The sequence below is a fragment of the Capsicum annuum genome, chromosome 10 (assembly GCF_002878395.1).
Source record: "Capsicum annuum cultivar UCD-10X-F1 chromosome 10, UCD10Xv1.1, whole genome shotgun sequence".
Classification (NCBI taxonomy): Eukaryota; Viridiplantae; Streptophyta; class Magnoliopsida; order Solanales; family Solanaceae; genus Capsicum; species Capsicum annuum.
In genome coordinates, this window is record NC_061120.1 from 57,523,220 (window position 1) to 57,540,627 (window position 17,408).

A 17,408-nucleotide genomic window follows, 5' to 3' on the forward strand; every position below is an offset into this window, starting at 1 on the left:
CCCTACTATGGGTTGATGTCTCAAGTACCTTTAAATGAGAGTTGGATGCCAAATTGAGAAATGTTGATATTAAAGTTGCAATGAGTCTTGGTATTTTTCAGATGGTTTTGATGAGATAATTATTGAAAATATCATGTATTGAGTCTTCATATCCCTGTCCAAATGTCGAGTTGGTTATGGTTGAACTCATTGATACCTAGTTGATGTTAAGGAAGATTAAAATGTTTTGACCTAAAATGTGTTGAGTTAGGAATCCAAAAATTGGTATGATTTGATAAATGAGAAAGAGATTTGATTTGGTCTTTATGAGAGACCCTTGTGATGTTGTGGTGGATTTCCTAACGTGTTTTGAGCTTGTCGGGGAGAGTACTTAGCACCGAGAGGGAAATTTGGTATTTCCCCAAACCTATGCTCCACCGTAGGGTTATTTGATGATGATATTATTGGCCAGAGAGCCCGATTGTGATTATTGTAGTTTTATGTTGTACTCCCTGGCAAAGAGTATGACGCTCCCGCCAACGGTAGTTTCAAACAATTGTATTCTACGTAGCTCTCATGGGGTTGTCGGTTAGAGAAAACTCCCCTGTCCATAAGAGTCATGTTTATTGAAATACAGAGTCACTCCAAGTTTTGATGTGGTAAGTCAAGTTGCCTATAATGATCTACAATAATTTATGAAGTTTTTCTCCTACATTTCCTATCTAAGATGTTATGAGTTGCATGATTCAATGTCACTCAAGCCAGGTGTGTCATTATGGTTCGTATGTACATTTTTACAAAATTTATGACATTATTTATATTTTGCATGCGCCCCCACATACTCAGTACATATCTTGTGCTGAGCCACATATTTCTCTGTGGGCTACATTTTTACCATAATGTAGGTTTAGGTACTCAGTTGCAGCAGCGATAGTGATATTCGAGTGCCGCATCTATGTTCCTTCTGTGGTGAGTCCTCATGGATCCAGGACCAAGTTGCTAGTTTTGGTGCTGTTGTTTTGTGATCCCTTTGGTCTGTTGAGTCAGTTGGGGGTTTTTCCCAATGGCTCTTTGATTTTGCTGTAGAGGCTATGTCAGACTAGTGTATTGTTGGGTTTGTTTGTGTATAGACATTCCACATATGTACAGTCTAATGATATTCCGTGGCATGTCCAATGTGATATGATATGTACTCATATATATAACCTTAGAGTTGCGTGTATGTTGTTGTGTTTGAATCCAAGGGTAGTGTTTTTGCTTAAAGGGTTGGCTTAAGGCTATGTGTATCCTTGGGCATCGTGTGGCATCTCAGGATGATATTTTTGGGTGTTACAAACTTGGTATCAGAGCCTAAGGTTGTGAAGAGTCTTAGGGAGTCTGACAAGCCACGTTACGTAGAGTCTTGAGCATCGGTGTGTAGCGCGCCACACCTATGATCAAGAAGTTGTAGGGCGTTCTAGGAAATGTCATTTCTTTCTTTCTACAAGAGCCTATCATGCTTACAACTATTTCCTTCTGCCGTTAATTCGTGTGTTCTTAAGATAGAAAATGCCTTCACGTCGAGCTCGCGGAAACAACAACCAACCTGAACCCATTGATCAGTTATATGAGACAGTATCCCATGCCGAATTTGGGGCATCTTTTCAGATGCTAGCCCAGGTATTTACCACTAATACTCAGGTCAAAGCTCCACCTCCGCATGAAAAATAATTTGGCTGTAGCACGAATTCATGACTTTATACGGATGAATCCACCAGAGTTTCATGGGTCGAGAGCAGGTGAGGACCCGCAAATAATGTTGATGAAATGAAGAAAATTACACAAATTATGCAAGTGACCGAGGAAGAAAGTGTGGAGCTAGCTTTTTATCGGTTGAACGATGTTGCCTATGACTGGGTGTAGATGTGGAATAAAGGTAGAGAGGAAGATATCGCTCTAGTGACTTGGCAATTATTCCAAGATGCTTTCTTGGATAAATTCTTTCCTCTTGAGTTACGGGAAGCTAAGATAGAGGAGTTTATGAATTTGAGACAAGGCTCCATGTCGGTTAAGGAGTATTGTCTTAAGTTTAATCAGCTATCCAAGTACGCTCCCAATATGATGGCTGACTCGAGGACTAGTATGAGCAAGAGTCTAACCAGGTTGTCCAGTTATATGGTGAAAAAATATAGATCTGCTATGATCAATAGGGAGATTGATCTTTTTAGGTTAATGATTCACGCCCAAAAGATTGAGTCAGACAAGATAAAGGAAAGAGAAGAGTAAGAGGGATTAAGAGAGTCAGATGGGAGCAATAGGGGTCTGGTAAGACTAGATTCTCTAGAGGGAGTAACCCTCAGCTAATGCTCTTATATATCAAGGCTAGCAGGAGCTCGAATATAGGTTGGTACCTTCCAGGTCGTAGGACAGTGTAAGCAACCGGCCTTATCCTCCTTCGAGTGCTAAGTATGGTAAAGACCATTTTGGGGAGTGTTATATGGGGCAACGGGGCTGTTTTTGCTGTGGTAAGTTAGGCCACATACTTAGAGACTACCCGTATACTACACAGCAGAGTCGTGATGCCCATCCCCAGAGTCAGGCTACCAGTGCCCCACCTCGCGCAGCCTGTCCAGTTCCTCCTCAGGGTGCTTCATCTACTACTTATAGCAGTTAACGCCAAAATTATTTCTATGCCATACCACCTCATCAGAAGCAGGAGAACTCTCCCAATGTTGTCACTGGTATGCTCCATTTTTTCCATTTTGATGTCTATGTGTTGATGGACCCCGATTTTAGTTTTTCTTATGTGACACCTCTGATTGATATAAATTTTGAAACGGATCCTGAACTAATTTCTAAGCCTATTTTGGTTTCTACTCTGGTAGGAGAGTCTGTCATTGCTAAGCAGGTGTATAAGAAATGTCCCATTACTGTCTTTCATCGGGTTATGTATGATGATTTGATTGACCCAAATATGATTAACTTTGATATCATTATGGGTATGGATTGGCTTCACTCATGCTATGTGTCTATTAATTGTCGTGCCCGTGTGGTCAAGTTATAGTTTCCTAATGAACCTATCCTCGAATTGTCTGGGAGTTCTATGATTCCTAAGGGTCATTTTATATCCTATCTCAAAGCTATGAAGTTGATTTCCAAGGGTTGCATCTACCATTTGGTTCGGGTTAAAGACACTAAGTCTGAAACCCCAACCATTCAGTCAATTAATGTTGTTAATGAGTTTCTTGATATCTTTTCGGAAGATTTTCATGGAGTACCTCTTAATGGAGAGATAAAGTTTGGGATTGACCTTCTTCCCGATACTCAACCTATTTCTATTCCTCCATATCGCATGGCTCCTGTAGAACTTAAAGAGTTGAAATAGCAATTGAAAGATCTTTTAGACAAAAGCTTTATCAGACCTAGTATGTCCCAGTGGGGTGCTCCTGTCCTATTTGTGCATAAGAAAGATGGTTCATTGAGGATGTGTATTGATTACCAGCAGCTTAATAGGGTTACTATCAAGAATAAATATCCATTTCCTCGAATTGATGATTTATTTGATCAATTATAAGGTGCGAGCTACTTTTCGAAGATAGACCTCAGATCCGATTATCACCAACATAAGGTTAGGGAATGTGATATCCCCAAGACAGCCTTCCAAACCCATTATGGTATTTGAATTTCTAGTGATATCTTTAGGGTCAACTAATTCTCCAGCTGCTTTCATTGATCTTATGAACCGTGTTTTCTAGCCGTATCTGGATTTATTTGTAATAATGTTCCTTGATGATATTCTTATTTACTCCCGAAGTGAGGGTGATCATGCGGATTATCTCCGAATCGTGTTGGAAACTCTTCGAACTCATCAATTGTATGCTAAGTTCAGTAAGTATGAGTTCTGACTGAACTCTATAGCCTTCTTGGGTAATGTTGTTTCTTCCGAAGGTATTAGCGTGGATCCTAAAAAGATAGACGCTATAGAGAGTTGGCCTAGACCTATTTCTCCTTCTGATATTCGAAGTTTCTTGGGTCCAACTAGTTATTATCATTGTTTTATTGAAGGGTTTTCATCTATTGCGTCTCCTATGACCCTTTTGACCCAAAAGAAAGTGAAGTTCTTGTGGTCCAAATCTTACGAGAAGAGTTTTCAAGAGTTAAGGACTCGACTAACTTCAGCCCCTGTGTTGACTTTGCCTGATGGTGTTGATGGTTTTATGGTGTATTGCAAGGATTCCAGAGTCGGTTTGGGTTGTGTATTGATGGAAAAGGGCAAGGTTATAGCCTAATCTAAAGCCTCACGAGAAAAATTATCCTACCCATGACTTTGAATTAGCTGTTGTGGTTTTTGCTTTGAAAATCTGTAGATATTATTTTTATGGCGTCCATGTCGACGTCTTCATGAACCATAAGAGCTTGTAGTATGTATTCACCCAAAAAGAGTTGAATCTTAGGCAGAGAAGATTGTTAGAACTGTTGAAAGATTATGATATGAGCATGCTAGATCATCCGGGAAAGACCAATGTAGTAGCAGATGCCCTTAGTCGGAAACCTATGGGTAGTATAGCACATGTGGAGATTGGTAAGAAGGAGTTGGCCTGTGAGGTACATCGTTTTCCTAGATTGGGGGGTTAGGTTGTTTGGTGATGCTGAGGGTAGTATACGAGTGCAAAGCAGTTCCGAATCCTCTTTAGTTTCGAAAGTAAAGGAGAAGCAAGACAGGGATCCTACCTTGGTCAGGTTAAAAGAGTCAGTTAAAGGCCAAAGGATAGAGGTTTTCTCCCAAGGGGGAGACGGCGTTTTAAGACTCCGAGAAAGATTATGTGTTACTGATGTTGATAACGTGAAGCAGAGGATTATGGCGGAAGCGCATGGTACGCGATACTCCAGAATTTATGGAACGGTATGAAGAGGAACCTAGCAGAATTTGTGGCGAAGTGTTCCACGTGTCAAAAGGTTAAAATAGAGCATCAAAGGCCCAGTGGCGTGATGCAAGAGTTTAGCATTCCTACTTGGACGTAGGAAGAAGTGACTATGGACTTCATAGTTGGTTTGCCTCCTTCTCATCACTATCATAATTCGATTTGGTTTGTCATAGATCGGCTGACTGAATCAGCTCATTTCTTGTCTGTGCATTCATCGTATACAACTAAAGATTATGCTACAATATATATTCGGGAACTCGTCAGACTTCATTGAATCCCTTTGGCTATTATTTCTGACAGAGGTACTCAGTTTACCTCTCAGTTTTGGAAATCTTTCCAGAAAGGTCTCGGTAGCCAAATTCATTTCACTTCTACTTTCCATCCGTAAATAGATAGTCAGGCCATGCGGACTATTCAGAATTTAGAAGATATGTTGAGGGCTTGTGTGCTTGTTTTTAATAGTAGTTGCCATGAGCACTTAGCATTAATCGAGTTTGCTTACAATAATAGTATTCATGCTACTATTGGAATGGCCCCGTTTGAAGCTTTGTATGGTAGAAAGTGTAGATCACCCATTGGTTGGTTCGAAGTTAGTGAGGCTGCCGCAACTGGACCAGATGTGGTGTTTGAGACCATGGAGAAGGTTAAGTTAATTCATGAAAGGTTGAAAACTGCCCAAAGTCTTCAAAAGTCATATGCAGATGTAAGGAGGAAAGACCTTGAGTTTGATGTTGGTGATTTAGTGTACTTGAAAGTTTCACCCATGAAAGGGGTGAAGAGATTTGGGAAGAAAGGGAAACTAAGTCCCTATTACATTGGTCCCTATAAGATTGTGGATCGCATTGGGAACGTAGTGTATAAGGTTTAATTGCCCGCAGAATTATCTAACGTCTATCCGGTTCTCCATGTTTCTATGCTTAAGAAGTCTATTGGTGACTCTGTTGTGATTGATCCTTCCGAAAGCTTGGGTATTCAAGACAGTCTTTCATATGAAGAGATTCCGGTTGAGGTTTTTGACTTTCAAGTTCGTAGGCTAAGAAACAAGGAAGTTCCTTTGGTTAAAGTTCTTTGACGAAATCAATCCGTGGAGAGTGCTACTTGGGAAGCCAAAGCGGATATGCACGCCAAATATCTCCACCTCTTTCCTATGAATACTGAGCATCTCAAAGGTATCGTTCTATTTTGATTTAATCCTTATTGCTATGTTTATCTTGGCTTGTGTATTTTCTACGATATCCAAAAATATCTAGAATGGAGTATATGCTTGGGCAAGATGATTTTTCTCTATAAACACATTTTCATAGTATATTGACCTACCTATCAATATTCGAGGATGAATGCTTCCAAGGGGGAGATGATGTGATGCCCCGGAAAAATTTTTCTTTAAGATCTCGGACGAAAATGTGTTGAATCTGTTCTTTATCATGATTAATAATTTTTCTAGATAGGCAACCCATCATCGCATAGAGCATCCAATAAGCTTTCCAACGATATGTGGATCGTCCAAAATGGACACTCGAGTGATGAGTTATGATTATTTCGATCTAATCGTGAATAGTGGTGAACAGTAAATGTGCAGGAAAAAAATACTGAGGCCACACGAATTTTAGGGTCAACTTCAAATGATCATAACTCCTTGTACATAATGATTTGTGTGAGATACTATATATCAACAGAAAGCTCTGAAAGTCCTCTTTCCAATGAAATTGGTTTCATCCAATTTTTCCATCGAAGCAAAATGTTATGGTCGATCTACTTCAGCCTATCAAAATAGTCCACCAAAGGGCAGATTTGACATTATTAGATTTTTAAGGGTATTTTGGTCATTCCCACTCCAATCCATAGTAAACCTTGGATTTAAGTCCATTAAGAGCATTCAATAGCTCATTTTTCTCCAAAATTTCCTAAGGCGCAAACCCCAACCCTACTACTCCAAATTTCATCCTTCTATGTCTTTTGATTGAACCGTAAAAATTTTAAATTGATTTGGGATTCGAGTTTATCATGTTAAGGGCTTCGAGAAGCATCCTTTATTTTTCTGAATAAAGTTCCAGAGTTGGAAGTTCATATTCATCTTCCATTTTTAGGTGTATGGGGCTTTGAACAAGATTATCCTTTCGATCTTGTGCCCGAAATTTTTATTGAATTACATTGACATGAGATTTTATATGTTTTACCATGAATTGGAAATATGATTTTATATCTTATATTATTGTCCATGAGGTACGGGATTACCCAATCCGATATGTGTATGATGTTGAGTTGGAATTATGTCCAAAAAGTATTTGATTATGAGAGTATGATGATTTAATTTGTTAAGCCTTGATTTATACTATCATTCCACTATTTCCTTATTGTGAATTTATAATTGATATTGGAAATTCTATATCCCTACTATAGGTTGATGTCTCAAGTACCTTTAAATGAGAGTTGGATGACAAATTGAGAAATGTTGATATTGAAGTTGCAATGAGTTTTGGTATTTTACGAATAGTTTTGATGAGTTAAATTGTTGAAAATATTATGTATTGAGTCTTCATATCCTTGTCCAAATGTCGAGTCGGTCATTATTCAACGCATTGATACCTTGTTGATGTTGAGGATGATTAAAATGTTTTGAGCTAGGAACCCACAAATTGATATGATTTGATAAATGAGAAAGAGATTTGATTTGGTATTTATGATAGAGCATTGTGATGTTGTGGTGGATTTTCTAATGCGTTTTGTGTTTGCCGGGGAGTAGTACTTAGCACTGAGAGGGAAATTTGGTATATCCCCCACACCTATGTTCCACCATAGGATTATTTGTTGATGATATTATTTGCTAGAGAGCCCGATTGTGATTATTTCAGTTTTAAGGTCATACTGCCAGGAAAAGAGTATGACGCTCCTGCCAATGGTGGTTTCAAACGTTGGTATTCCACATAGCTCAAGTGGGGTTGTCGGTTAAAGGAAACTCCCCTATCCTTAAGAGTCATGTTTATTGAAATACCGAGTCACTCAAAGTTTTGATGTGGTAAGTCAAGTTGCCTATGATGATCTATAATGATTTATGAGGTTTTTCTCCAACATTTCCTATCTAAGATGTTATGAGTTGCATGATTCAATGTCACTTAAGCCAGGTGTGTCATTATGGTCCGTATGTATGTTTTTACAAAAATTATGATATTATTTATATTTTACATGCGCACCCATATACTCAGTACGTATCTTGTGCTGACCATATATTTCTCTGTGGGCTACATTCTTACCATGATGCAGGTTCAGGTACTCAGCTGCATCCGCGACAGTGATATTTGAGTGCCGCACCTACGTTCCTTCAGTGGTGATTCCTCATGGTTAGAGGGCCAAGTTTCTAGTTTTGGAGCTATTTTTTTGTGATCCCTTTGGTCTGTTGAGTCGGTTAGGGATTTGTCCCAATGGCTCGTTGATTTTGTTGTATAAAGGTTATGTTAGACTAGTGTATTGTTGGGATGGTTTGTGTATAGATAGTCCATATATGTACAGTCTAACGATATTCCTTGCCATGTGCGATGTGATATGATATGTACTTATATATATATCCTTAGCGTAGCTTGTATGTTGTTGTGTTGGAACCCAACGGTAGTGTTTTGGCTTAAAGAGTTTACTTGAGGCTATGTGTAGCCTTGGGCACCATGTGGTTTCTTTGGATGATATTTCAGGGCGTTACAGTTGTTAACTAAGGATAATGTGGCTTAATATTGCTAGATGATAAAGAAAGTTATTAATAAGGAATCCTAGTTAATAACAATGACTAGATGAACATAATATTGAGTTAATAATGTTGTCTAGCTAATATGAGGATTAGTTGAATAATTTTGATTAGATGGTAACTGATAGTTACTTAATGATTGATGTTAGTTAATAAAAGATGGTTAGATGGTAATTGGTAATTTGTTTGCTAATGATGATTATCGGATATATGATAATTAGTTGATAATAATGAATAGTGGATAAATGTGATTATTGTCCCATGATGAATTACAATTTAGCGATTTAGTAATAATAAGTGTTTGTTAGCTAATAATGCGCAGTTGGGATCTATTGACAAGATAGATATCTTTAAGGTAATGAGTATATCAGCTTATGTTTGTGCACCAATTATATGCTTGTCTTTATGTGTTGATAGATATAATAATATATTGCTACCCGGCAAGGCCGAAGAATATTGTGGTTACATATTGATACCTTGCAAGGCCGGAGGATATTATGATGATATTGAAACCCGGTTTGAGTACAGAAGATACTATTGAGATGGTATTGATATGCGGTAAATTCGGAAGATATTGTGATGACATTGATATCCGATTTGAGTCCGGAGGATACTATTGAGATGATATTGATACCCAACATTGCTGGAGGTTGATTATGATGATGATAGTCTTTATGAGGACAGTTATGATGAGTTGTGATATTAATGGTATACTTTACATTGATTCCTGCATGCATATCACCTATCACCAATATATACCTATGTCTATCAGCCGGTATGGGACGATTGCATAGATATGGGAGAAGGATATGCCTTTTGTTGTTGTATGTATATTGAAACTTCTGAGTCTAGGGCGTTGGGGAACGTATAGGCTCGGCTAGGAATTTGGTTGTCCGGAGTAGTTGGTTATTCACGTTGTTATTGATATTGGTGTTATCATTATTTTGATCATTATTATGGCTAGCTTATAACAGATTGGTCATTTATCTGGCATCGGAATTTGAGGTACATCTTTGGCCTCTCGTATCTTATGAATGCATTATTGTGTATGATTATTTAATATCTAGCCATGTGTAATAGAAACCCCGAGTATAATAGTATTTAAATATCGATAAGTGTTATAATGAGGTCTTAAATGAGAATATAATGATATAGGTTACGCTTGAGATGAACTCATCTTTATATGTATATATAATCTATATATACATATCTAGCTATATGAAGCTATGGCACTATCATATATCTCTTCTTTCGTTGTTCATTATATATAGTCTGTACTTGATCTTCTATATTACTATATATCTTTCTTTCTCTCTTTATTCGTATACTGACATGGGATATATGGTATAGCATTGGCGTATGTTGAATGTAGATCGAATAAGATAGTTTACCCTAATACTTTCTTAGTTTTATTATGTTAGACACTTGGATATAAATACGATAGTATTCCTTTATTATTCTCACTGACTTATTATATAATTTATGTACTCTTAGGTGTAGTTTCAATTCTGTTTATATGGTGTGTATATCTTCTTTACCTTTGGAGCTCAATTGGCAGTTGCCTACTGAGTACCATTTGTTTAGTATTCATACTACAATTCTGCAGCCTGCAGGTCATAGTACGGGTTATTGTCATTGATGTGTGTATCGTATGGAGCAGACCTGGTTCGGAGACTTAGAGTGAGATCCTGATGTTTGGAGGATTATTTATCTCTCTTTATTTGTTAGACTAATCTCTAAGTTGTATTCGGAGACATGTTGTACAATTGTATAATTCTTTATATATCACTTTTGTACTTTTATGATATGAGAAGCTCTTGTACTGATACCACTGGGTTTTGGGATTCTTCTATGTATTGATCTACAATCCATATATTCCACATTATTTTCCTTATATTATTGAGTAGTCTGTTACTAACAGTTCCGGACTATGGGTTGGCTTGCCTACTAGTGCATTATGGTAGGCACCATCATGACCTAAGGAATCAGGGCATAACACATAGTTTGATTATTATTGGAAACTTTGCATTGTATAATACTGTAATGGAACTTAAATTGGTTTGGTTGGTTTTAAATTATTTGGAAAGACTTTTAGGGCCATGGCTTTGGTCTAATTGGAAAATTGGATGTCAACTTGGTTTAATGGTTTTGGTATGGCATAAAAGGATAGACTTGCAAGCTCTAATTTTGGTATGACAATACAAACGGTTAATGCCTAATGAAAAGACTGTGGTAAATGGTTTGGTTATGTGAAAAAGGTTTAATTGGGCTTATAGGGAGTTGAGTAGCAAAGTCGTGGAAGGTGGGGGTCCAGGGAGATCACCATTGGAAACTCACATTGCTGATGTGAGAGTGGTCTTAATGACTGTTTGCATTATGTCAGACTTTATATTTTGGGGGATATAATTGACATCCTAGGTTCTATTTTCTGGTCATGTGGCTAACAAGCACTACGACCCTTTCAGCAGGGGGAACCAAACCCATATAGCCTGTGGATGGTGTTTGGATAACCAAGATACAAAACCAACATTAAAGGTTCTAAATGCATGCTAAGCCTGATTCCCTTCCCCAACAAGATATATATATGTATGGATGTGATTGTATATGGTTATTTACTTGATTTTAAATGTTGGAATTATTTTATCCTTATTCCGGAGTACCTACTAGAATTCACCCACCAACCCATCTTCGGGTAGCTATATCCCCCGGCAATGCATGAACCGACAATACTACTCCTCCTTCTCAGTGATTAGATTCGGGGACATCTTGTGTTAGATTTAAGTGGTTATCTTACATACACCAAAAGGATCTATTTCATTTTATGGTCTTTACATACTCTTGACATCTCTTAGACTTTGATTTTGTCTATGGTCGGGAGCATGTGCCAACCAAATATTTTGATTTTGGCAAGTGGCTTTGTGAGACTACATTCGGTTAGTATGGGCGTTGTCATTATTGGTGTCAGCCTTGGAATTGGTATTGGTAATAGGGTTGGCACTATTTGACTATTTTAGATTTATGATTTTGCCATTTTGTTATGTTATATAAAACTTAGAGTTTATCCAACATATGGTGTAGAGCAGTTATAGATGGGTATTAGGGGTGGTCACCAGACCCAATTGGGCTTGAGCAACCCAACATGACTAGGCCCTAGTTTGGGTGATGTCAATTCATCAAGGGGTCTCTTCTACCCATTGAGTCCCAAGAATTTTCTATTTTTAGAAGTATAAACCCTTTTCCCCTATTTGGTGAAATTTCATGTATATTATGAATTTTATAAATTTTTTCTCAATTATTTTGATTCTAACCCATGAAAATATATTCCCTCATAATAATTGTGTTTCCATATGTTGATAATGCAAATGTATGCATCATGATTAGATATTGAATTAGGTGTTATTAATTATGATTTTCCAATACCATGGATTGCTCAATCTATCATTAGAGAGTGTTAGTGGGTTACGAACAACCGATACCTAGGCAACTCATGCATGTTAAAGTTTTTACGTCACAAGTCAATTCAAATTATTCTTGTATTGTTAAATTCATGATACTTTCATAGTGAGCTCCTATCAGTAGTAAACAATGTCAAATGAAAATCATTACCATTGACTTTCAGTTGGGAGTAATACTTAGGACCGAGCGAACAAAGGGATGGCGGCTCCCCTATTAGTTAGGCATGAGTCATAGGTAGCAATCCCTATGTTTCATACCTATGGATCCACCGTAGAATTTAGGGGTCACCCTTCAGTAGAGGCATGATACTCTCATCCTTTTGGACATAGGTTAGTGAATCTACACCAGCTAGTATCTACATCCGTGTTAAGGTATTGACACCCTTTCAACTAGGGTTACGGGTTGGACCCCGATCAGCTTAGATTGGGGCATGTTGGTCAAAAGTTAGCTCACATAGACTCAGTCCAGTATTAAGATTATACCAATTAAGGTTTGCATGACCAAGTGTGCAGTTAGCATTTATTCAGTTGAATAATTTTACAGATTAATACATTACAAGATTTACTTGGTCTTGCATTCGATTTACTTATTCATGCATTCATTCATAGTGCTATTTTAGATATACAAATATTAGCTAATCCTTATCTCACATAGCAGTACATTTAAAGTACTAATTCCGTACTTTCTTTTGTACTATGTTATCTCATACCATAGGTTCAGACGCTCAATTCCTCAATCTTACTTAGATAGTTTGTGAGCCACTCAGTTATAATATTTGTGAGTCCTCATTAGTTGAGGACTAATTACATTATTTACCATACTTTCTAGAATTTTAGTTCATGTTTATCTCAGTATTAAGAGTTAGTTGGGGATCTATCCCAATAACTTATCATGCTTAGAGGATTTCAAGAAGTAAGATAGTTAGTTATTTATATTCTAGTGTTGTGTTTCAAGATCCTTTATTTTTTATATGACTATTTAAACATTTATTAAATGACTTTCACATAGTATTTTGTTTTTTTCCTTTAGTATTTAAAATTTGTACCAAATCAGGGGTTAGCTTAGGATTACTTATGGCTTTGTCCACCGTTTTACAACTAAGAGGTAGTCTCAGGTCGTGACATATCTGACCCTCAAACCTATCAATCTAGGCATGCAACTCCCTAGTACACTCTGCCATATCCTCCCTAAATGTCACCTCAAACCTTGCCTCAGTAGTCTATTGTGTTGTCTTAACCTATGGACTAGATTTCTAACCGAGTCTCCATATAAGTTAGGCAAGAATTCGCCTCATTCTACCACTCGACCATGCCCTACAGAAACTTTCGCGGCATGCCAATCAATGCAATAACTATAGGGCAAGGGGCATAGTAGATGACCCAAGTGGCTCTAAAGTAGAAGTAAGTGCTTGTGTGGATGTTATCATGGCCCCCTGACCATCATTTGTCATGGGATCAACTCTTTACTCTCCCATATAAACATCCATACTAATATCCAACCTCTACATCATCACGACTGTAATAAAAGTACCCTCAAAATAGGATGGAATAGTAGTCGGAGGTGCTTGTGCTCTCTGTGCAAGGGTTAGGTTCACTTCATCCTTAATTAAGTTGATGTCTTCCATGGGAGTCAATTCCATCCCCTAATCTATCCTTGAAATAGGATACACTTTGATCGCATTACATAACTTCTGAAGAAACAATAAAGGGGAGGGTGGTGGTATCACAAAATTCCCTAATATGGATCTCCAACCCAATCACTCTAGAAAATTCTCTTTCATAGTAAAAGATCTAGAAAACTATCAAATTATTTTTGTCCAATATAAGTGTGTTATCCGTAGAAGTCGGACTCACTCTATGACGTACCATGGTCCATGATCAGTGGGGATTTTACCACTTATTTGCACTCAACATTCATGCACATTACCATGTTTTGAATGAATAAATGAGACATAATTGTGATTGAATGCACTAATATCTGTAGTTTTGCAGGCATACTGTTGATGAGATAGAAAGATTCTATTGGAGCTAAAAAGGATCAAAAGGAAGAAAAAAAGTGCAACTGAAGACCTTAAGTAGACATGGCTTCAGATATTTCAGTCGAGGTCAGTCAATAAATTCAACCTACTCCGGTCGTGTGAGCTAATCACGATTGCGGTAGCCATGGTTGTATCCAAGTCTATGAGAACAAGGTCAAGCAGAAAAATGCAGCCCAACAGCAAAAATATAAATTCACGTGGTTGATCCTAAATTTGATAAAACGACGACTCAAACCCAAATCAATCATCATATTCCATATTTCATAATTTTTAGAAATTGTTCAAGGGTTATAACCTCTATTTTTTGAGAAGACAATATTGTATAAATTTTGGGTGAAGAATATTTTGTAGTCACTTCCAAGTGAATATTTAGTGAACTCCCATTGAAGATTTGTTGGATCTCATTGTTTGAAGTAACATTCACTTAAATTTTATAGAATCCAATCACAGGAAATTTTGGGTAAAAACTCTTTACTTATTTAGCTTATAAGTAGCTAGTTTTTTGTAACACCCCAATTCGCTGAACCGGAATGCTACACGGTGCTCATGACCCCGAGGGACCACAAGCCAACCCATGACTAATATCTATACCTGTATATAGCAAATCATGATATAATAATGCAGAATACATAGAACTGTAAGGCCATAACGTTCAGCAGAATAAAATCATGTGGGTGAAAATACCCAAAACAACTCAATCTGAAAGCTATGTCTGAATGTAAATCTAAAAGCCTCGAAACTATTTGAAGAAGGAGTTGAAGGAACATGTCTCCAACTAACTCTGTAAAATTGAACTAAATAAATAAATAAATGAATCAAATTATATTGACCTCGAATCAATGAGGACTCACTGTGTCTCTGCACTGGAATGCTACCGCTACTGCTTGGATGGAGCTCGTGTCTTAGAACCTATGGTGTAACATGAAAAGAAAGTACCATTGCACAAATGCGTCAGTATAACTGGAGTACTGAGTATACGAGGAAGGTATGCTGAACATAAAAGGTTTCATGCATGAACAACACTGACTGACTATGAATGTGGGAGTGCAAACACACATATATAAAAACTGGGACCATGAATACATGATAGCATAACCTGTAAGATAATACATGGTTTACTGATAACTGTCATGACTGATACTGAAACTGATAACATGGCCGACTGTATCTGACAGTCCTGTATATACTAAAATCTGAAAAATGCCCTGAGTTTTATTATTGAGACTGATACTGAAACTGTGGGAAGTAGTGTTTAACCGACATGCCTCATGTATGCCATTATGGCTAAGCAGAGGTCCACTCTCTACCCCAAATGGAGGGGTGTCAATACCATGTCATGGGTATGGAAAGCCTATGAGTGACCCTTATTTGGCGGGTACTCAATGAGAAAGGTGGGAACCCTAAATTGACGGGTTAAGCCACCTCATCAACCCTAATCCGATGTGTTAAGATGTCTCAACCTATGCTCGCTATGTATTTCTGGAACACAAGGATGGCTACTAAGAATCACACCCTGAACTAGCGGGTGAGTTCCCATCCTTGGGTTCACTCTATGCTAACCTCTACTCCCATCTGGAGGGACTAGACATGAATAACTGACTGTGCATTACTTAATCTTACTGAATTCCGTTGAATGGAGGAATGTTACTGATATCTTACAACTGACTAAGATCATAAGGTTTTCCTGAGTGACATGACTGACTGAAGTCAATGGAATCATAGCTTTAGTTTGGATATCGTGAAACATGACATGGCTCTAGGCACACAACTATACTTTTAGGGTACAAGTACCCCCAGGACTCAATAAGAGGAAACTGACACACATGACATGACTTGATCACAAGGTTTGAGTCCACAATTTACAATATCATAAGTAAGGCTTTCATAATAAGAATGATTCTCAACAAACTATCACATGATCGGGAATGCACACAACATGTATATACTTGCATGGCTTCAATAACATGGTCATTCCTTATCGCAACAATATCATGAGCATCTCGTACAACTTTTTCAATTCAAGAAAATAGCACGGGGATCACACTAAACATAAACATAGAACATGGAATAGTCATTTAGGACTTATTATGTCAAAAAGCATGATTTCTATTCCCTTAGGTATTTTCACAAACGCATTACATACACATCTTAGGCATAGGTGGATTCATTAAGATTACAAATATTCAACCACCTATTTCACATATTTATACGTTAAATACCACCATATCCTCACATTAAACACACAAAGATCCCATATTAGGCATCATCAAACTCCAACCACATGAACATCAACCACCAACAACATAAACATCATAATACAAAATATAGAAGATGGTTCTTGAGCTTCATAGATGAAAAGAGTTCATGACTCAACTCAAGCATATCTTAGAAGGAAGATTCTTGACGATTGACAGAGAAATTTCCTTGAAATCAGATCTTCAAGATTAGTTATGCAATGCTCATTGTTTTTCTCTTTTAGTGCTCTTGGATGATGAGCTTTGAGATGATAGTAGGGTTGTAATATATTTAGAAGCTATATATTTCATAGGGTTAAGTTTAGGGATGTGGAAGGAGTGTTAAAAGACTTAATTACCCATAAAATAACTCAAACCGGAGTGTTTTTGGCACTTGGAACTGACTTAGGCGGTGCCCAAGTGATTGCCTAAGATGTTTGGTTGGGCGGCGTCTAACCAATCGCCTATTCTTACTGTCTCTCACAAAAATGGGCATAACTTTTCGCTCGGGTATTGGATTAAGGTGAAATCGGTATCGTTGGAAAGATAATTCAATTATCTACAATTTGGTGGGTCTAAATCAGCAAAAATACCATATTAAGATCGAGTTATACTCATTCAAATATGACCCTTGCAAAATGAAACACTAAAACATGATGGATTCATAAACGCCTAGCTTTTATTACATTAAGTGACTCATATGAACATGCTTAATGCATCATAAGCTATCCTATCACTAGGTTATTCATTGTAAGTCATGTACTTAAGTATGAATCACAGGATAGGATATTTCATACGTAGGAATACTTATTCACTTCCTAGCTTAGAAACATATGGGGTATTACAATATCTCCCCCTTGGGAACATTCATCCTAGAATGAGAATTTATGGAGAAGGTATACAAGATAATAGAACCTGAACTGGACATAAAGAACTAAAACTTGATCTCATGAATGACATGCTAAACATACTAAACTCGTGCATATCTGATGCATAGACAACTAACACATGAATGCATGACTATGTATGAAACGGTTAATAGATTCCAAATTTATACTAGAAAC